Here is a 7,123-nt window from a genome sequence, read left to right on the forward strand (position 1 = left end):
GCACTTTTTCATCCTTAATGTCTTGACTTCACGCTGATCGAGTTTCGTCGAATTTGGTTCAGTGCTCTAGGAGCAATAATTTAAATTCCATTGCATGTGTTTTAAACACAACCCTAAATAGCCGACTTCCTGTTGGGCTGGGGTAAAAAGTAAGAGTGTGAAGTATATATGAAACGATGAGATCTATATGTGTACCAAGTTTCATATTATTACATGCAAGTGTGTTTGATTTATGGACCAAATTTTCAGACCAAGTTTATTGACCAAGTTAATCTGATTAATAAACTAATTATATAAAACTATTGTCAATTCACTACAATTAAACTACACTCTAAAAAATGCTGGGTTGTTTTAACCCAATTTTGGGTCAAATATGGACAAACCCTAAATGTTGGGTTAAAAATGTAATGTAAAAAATTAACCCAACGGCTGGGTTAGTCCATATTTGACCCAAAGTTGGGTTAAAATAACCCAGCATTTTTTAGAGTGTAGTTATATGCCTTTACTTATAAAAAATAAAAATAAAAACTTATTTAAAAAATACCAGGCTTGAGAAATGTATTTTTCTTTATGCAGGTCATACACACAGCAGTGAAATGGTTAAGCCGCCTCCCCCTGCACACACACACACACACACACACAGACAGCCAGCCAGTCAGCCAGCCAGCCAAAGACACAGAGACACAGAGACATGTAGGCTCAGAGTGGCCATATTCAAACAAAAATATCTGACTTTCTGTGGGTCCTAGCTAATAAGTGTCAATTAGAAAGTTGTCCGGCTCGAGGAGTACAATATACATACCAATTTTTGTAACTCTAGTTAAAACTAACAACCCCACTTTTGTCAAAAGGTGGCGCTACTGAGCCCTCACCACGCCCGTTTCTGAAACTTTGCACATGTCTACTGGCAAATAAATGTGATGTGTCTGTCGAGTTTCATGCAATTTGAAGCATGCTAAGGGTCTCAAAAGCATCCAAAAAGCATCCTAAAAGAAGGGTAAAGTTTGATGCGTCGCCACGGCAACAGTTTCAAAGATATCAAGAATCCATTCACAGGTCTACATCTGCCGTATGTTTACATTATACATATGAAGTTTGAAGCAAATCGGGTAAAAATAAAAGGGTGATATCAAAGCATTTTGAAAGTGACACACTTCCTGCTGCCAGTTGGTGGCGCTATAACTTTGACTCACAATAGTCACATCCATGTGATCGTCCTCTTACAGCGAACACACTGCTGAAGTTTCATCAAGATCAGTTAATGTATGCTGAAGTTATAACACAATTCCTGTTTCACGTTTCTCGCCATGATTTCGTTTCCTCGCCACGGACAAACCGTTCGAGATATAAAAAATCCCCTCGCAAACTTTCATCCTCAATGTCTTGACTTCACGCTGACCGAGTTTCGTCGAATTTGGATCAAAGCTCTAGGAGGAGTATATGACATTCCATTGCGAGCGTTTTACAAACAAACCTCAATAGCCGACTTCCTGTTGGGCTGGGGTAAAAAGTAAGAGCGCGAGGTATAGATGAAACGATGAGATCAACATGTGTACCGAGTTTCATATTATTACATACAAGCGTGTTTGATTTATGGACCAAGTGTTCGGACCCCGTTCCAGGGGGCGCTGACGAGCCGCCCTACCACGCCCGGGTACCAGCTTCAGCCCGGCTCTGATGGCCGCGGGTTCTGACCCGTGTGCAAAGTTTCAAGAGTTTTCGAGCACGTTAAGGGCCCCAAAAGTGCCCAAAAGGTAGTAAAATAATAATTATTATAATAATAGTGAAGAAAAATAATCCCAAGGAAAACAATAGGGCCTTCGCCCTTTCAGGGCTTGGGCCCTAAATATAGCTGCGAGCAGCGATGGCGGGCCCAAGCCGGAGGCACCGCAACCCCGGTTCCTTTAGTTACCTAAAGGCACCCGGGTGGCGGTGCCGAAGGCTTTGGCCCTTTCATGATTAAATGTTAAAACAGCTTGCCATACTCTGTCATTTCGAGTAGTCACAATTATGTTACAGATATCTTAAATGATAATACAAACTATCCAAAGTGTAACGACTAGACAGAAAGACGTTGTTGATATCTACAATGTTAATTCCAGATAGGCAAACTTAGCTTTTAAATGTTAAAAGGGCTTGCCATACAGGGACGTAGGCTCAGAGAGAGGCTCACCATATTCAGACCAAAATATCTGACTTCCTCTTGGTCCGAGCTAATGACTATGTATTAGAAAGTTGTACGGCTTGAGGAGCACAATGTATATACCGATTTTTGTAACTGTAGATAAAACTAACAACCCCACTTTTAAGTATATATATGGTGCCTTTAGTGTTATTCTGCACGACGTGCAAAAACTTAACCCCTGCTTTTTTAAGTATATATATATATATATATATATATATATATATATATATATATATATATATATATATATAAAGAGGGTTATTCTGCACGACGTGCAAAAACTTAACCTCCGCATTGACTGTCGAAGAGAAGTGTGCAGAAGAGCTTGCATCAGTGAGGGCTTTGCAAAATATATATACATACAAACACACACACACACATATATAAATGAGGTTAGTGTTTTACAATATTAAGGAAAGCAAATGTATTGAAATATAGCACATTAATTTTAAATTCATTCAGCTTCAATTACCAATTTGTAGTTTACCAATTTATCTTACTTTTATTTAAAGCAAACTATACATTTAAAAGATTAGGGTTATATGCATATTTTGTCATTTAAAAAAATACAAAATTGTTATGCAAAAAGATAAGGACTTGCAGAAAAAATCTACAGTCAGCAACACACACACACACACACATAAACGCAGACACCAGCCACCCCCCCCCCCTCCCTCTTCCCCACACAGACACTGATAGAGACAAGATACACATCCAAACTGCAATATCTGACTTTCTTTTGGTCTGAGCTTCTTACTGTTAATTAGAAAGTTGATCGGCTTGACAAGAACAATATACGTGGCATGTTTTGTAACTGTAGGTAAAACGAGCAAAGTTAACACATTTTATGTGTCCTTTTTTAGTCATAAAATTATTTTCCTCGCCACGGCCAAACCGTTCGAGATATCAAAAATCCGTCCGGAATTGAGCATCCTCAATGTCTTGACTTCATGCACACCGAGTATGGTGGTGATTGGTAAACACATGCGTTGTAATTTGATGTATTTCTCCTAGGAGATTTATTCAAAGAACACATAATTCCCAACTTCCATTTGAACTGTCTTAAAACTTAGAGCAGAGATGGGCGCAGGTCACGCAAGTCTCAAGTAAGTCTCAAGTCTTAACCGTCAAGTCTCAAGTAAGTCCCAAGTATTTTTTTTTTGGGGGGGGGGCAAGTCAAGTCAAGTCACAGGCTATGTCAAGTCAAGTCAAGTCTTGTAGTAGGTTAAGTCAAGTGCAAGTCAAGTCACCGTATTATTTTAATTTTACATGCAGAATCTGATCTTAATAAAATGAAAAGACAAGATAAGTATTTGCCAGTAAATTACAATAATTTGCATTGTAAATACTCATGTTCAGTAAAATACACCATGGAATCAAACAAAATTGTAACTTCATAAAATTATTTATTTTTCACTTCTGCCAACAGTGTGTTTGAAATGTTTTAAATTTTCAACATTGAGTCCATAAAACAAATAACAGCTTAACATCCTACAGACTCTCTGAACACCTTCCTCTCTCTCAAACACAGTTTACAAACAATATTAAACTTTGTTACATTTCTCCTCTCTCTCTCTCTCTCTCTCTCTCTCTCTCTCTCTCACACACAGTGGCGGTTCTAGACCATTTCAACTGGGGGGGCCAAGCTGGGGCCAGTTGTACTGTTAGAGGGGCCAGTTACATTTAGACCTTATCATTTTCTGCACTGCACTGAAGGCATAAATAAGCAAAATACCATGTTTATAATTATCCAACAATTTGCATTTCCATTATATTTTTACATTTGCATTACATATATCAGTCTGTATTTGTATTTTTACAAATTAATCTACGATTTTTGTGGGGTTTTTTTTTTTTTTTTTTTTTTGCAAAAAGATCAGCAAATTATCCTCTAAACTGGCCTTTTTAGGGGGCTTTCCTCTCAGGGTGAATGAGCTTTTTTATAATTGTTTTTTTCCTGACATCTTTGAAAGACAGAAGCAATAATTAATGCATCCTTGGCCAGGATATAATTATAAAATATGACATGATTTTAAAAGTGACCTATAAAATCGACTATGCAATACACTTTAATTTATCTAGTGCTAATAAAATTATTAAGCCTATTTGGAGAGAGAGATGTTTATAATGTGACAATATGTCAGTCATCGTGATTCGTGTAATAAGATGACTAGGCCTAGACCAGTGGCGTAGCCACGAGGGGGCCTGGGTGGGCCTAGGCCCCCTCATTTACATGTCCGGTCCCCTCAGATTTCTGATTGCTTAAAAAAAAAAAAAAAGTTGTTTTATTAGGATTGATAGATTGACCAATCAAAATGCTGCGCGGTAAAATGCGGCTTATTTTCAAACTTGATTTGTTTATATAACGTGTTGCGCGTAACGTACGCTGTCATCTTCATCTTTGCGTGAGAGTTAATATGCCGTGACAATGGCAGGCGCTCAAACTCAAAGTACAATATTACACTTTTTTTGAAAAGCACGGAAAGATCAACTTGATAAATATATAAATAATGTTGCCCCCTCATTTAAAGACGGGACCCCCCAAAAATAAAATTTTGGCTACGCCCCTGGCCTAGACTACTTGTTCTGAGCAGGTGTTGTCAGTGAACAGGCTGTAAAACTGTTGTCTAAGTTACAGACTGATACTAATTAAATGGGAAACGAATCGATTACCTAACGTAACCTCGGTTCTCTCTAGATGAGGGAACGAGCATTGCGTAAGCTAGCTTACGCTACGGGAAAGATTCATCTTACATCAGTCAAGTTGTCATAGTTTTTGTCAAACAAGTTGTGAATTTGTTGTAACATTAAAACAGGAGATCATGACTTACTCCGTGCTCCAAGTGATGTTCGGAGCTCCAGTGATTAGTTTCATCTGTGGGACGGGTGAAGAAACTTTCGGAAGATGTTGTAACAGAATCATATGAACAATTCCAGGATATGCTTTTTTTCATTGGTTGTTGCGTTAAATTTTACCCAGATGCAATAGTGCCCTTTTCTGATTGGCTATTAAGTAGCACTTCTCTTTTTTTGATTGGCTGATGCGTAGCAGGGTCGACTGCTGAACTCCAGGCGAGACGCGCTTGATTCTCACGTGAGAGCGGCGCGGCCAGAGAAATTGCGTATATTAAATATATTATTAATAGTTTTTCCGCATGAGAAATACAATGTGTGACGGGAGTGTGAGACAAAAGACTGAAACGAGTGACTGTCATGCTCAATGCGTGACACACTATAAAAAAAATATTTCACACTGACTCCACATTTAGGGGGGCCACAAGGGGGTCCAAGCTTGTTGTCGCAGGGGCACTGGCCCCCCCAGGCCCCCGCCTAGAACCGCCACTGCTCACACACACACACACACTTTCTCTCTCTCTCAAGAAGCAAAAACATGACTGCTAAAGGTTGTATCAGCGATGGCGGGGTAACATCACTTAACATCACGAGTGATATTCCCTTAGGCCACGCCCCCTCGTCTCCCCAAAGTATTATAAGCAATCATGCGCATCCCGTGTGCAGAATGATGCACTTGAAGCAACACCAAGTCACAGCACGCAACGCTTCACATTGAAAAGAACATAGCGAAGGGATGGTATCTATAATCTATGCTTAGTAGGGCTGCACGATTTGGGAAAATGTCATATTGCCATTATTGAGCCAATATTGCAATTGCGATTTGCGACTCCGATATAATAAAATGGTTTCATGAGTCCAACTTGCTTGGTTCTAAAGTAAAATGCACACACAGATTAATGTTTATTTCTCAACTCAAACTAAAAACAACAACAACAACAACAATAAATGATTGATAACACCTATAATGATCAATAAACCATCAACCAAACCAACATTACAGTGATTCCATCAATTGAAAGCCATCAACTTTTTAAAAAATTATTTGGCTTAAAAAAAAATATATAACAGCTTTTAAATTAAGTGAACTTCAAACAATCCCCACATAAACCCATAATAAAAAACATATTTACCTGTGCCCTTCCTGTCTTAACAGGTACAGAAATTGAATAAAGTTATCAAACAGTCTGCGCTGCCTGAATCATAAATTATATATATAATAATCCTTATTAAAGCTACAAAAGTTCTTTACTCAAGATCAGTGAGTAATTTTCTAATTTCCCTTTGTTCTTTTAACTTTACTGAAAGAACGCTTTATTCGCTGCTGGCCCTTTAAGAGCACCCGTTGCCGAGACGCGGATCTCACACGCGCCTCATAGCACTACTCACAACTCTCACATTTTGGCATAATTGTGTGTGCTATTGTTCGTTCAAGCTCGAAAGAGAACTGTTTATTCTGGGCTGGCACACGGTCAGTGCATGCGCATTATGCGAGTCTCATCTATTCTAATCTAGGGCACTCACAGGCAGCTTTTCACTTCTTGTCGTGCAAAATGCGAAAAGGCATTTGAACCAATAAGAGGGGGATCTTGTAACACTAGTCAAAGGATGACAAAAAAGAAGAGATGCTGCGCTAATAGCCCTACTTTGTTTATTTCATATAAAATCGCGGCATTTTGCGTTATATAATTGCATAGGTTTGAGATCGCTATTACGACTGCGATATAATTAATCGTGCAGCACTAATGCTTAGTGTATTCTAAAGGGCAATAAACTCCACTCCAGCAAGATAGTCATTTTATGCAAATCATAGACCTTTATGCCTTATCTACAAATAAAGTATAATATTGGGAACATTGATCTTGAAGAGAGTGTCGTCGTGTTACTGTCGCAACCGAACGCGACGCGCTAATGCTGATGCATGGAGAATGACTGAGGCGAGATGACTTTCCGTTAACTTTAACTTAGAGACTAAAATATTAATTTTACCACACATTAAGCTATTGAATGACTTTAGAAGTCTTGGAATATAGTGTGAAAACTTGATTGTGCTTTACAGTTTTTTATGCCTTTAGTGGGGCTTAA

This window comes from Pimephales promelas, chromosome 10 (genome assembly GCF_988280905.1).
Source record: "Pimephales promelas chromosome 10, fPimPro1.hap1.1, whole genome shotgun sequence".
Taxonomy (NCBI): domain Eukaryota; kingdom Metazoa; phylum Chordata; class Actinopteri; order Cypriniformes; family Leuciscidae; genus Pimephales; species Pimephales promelas.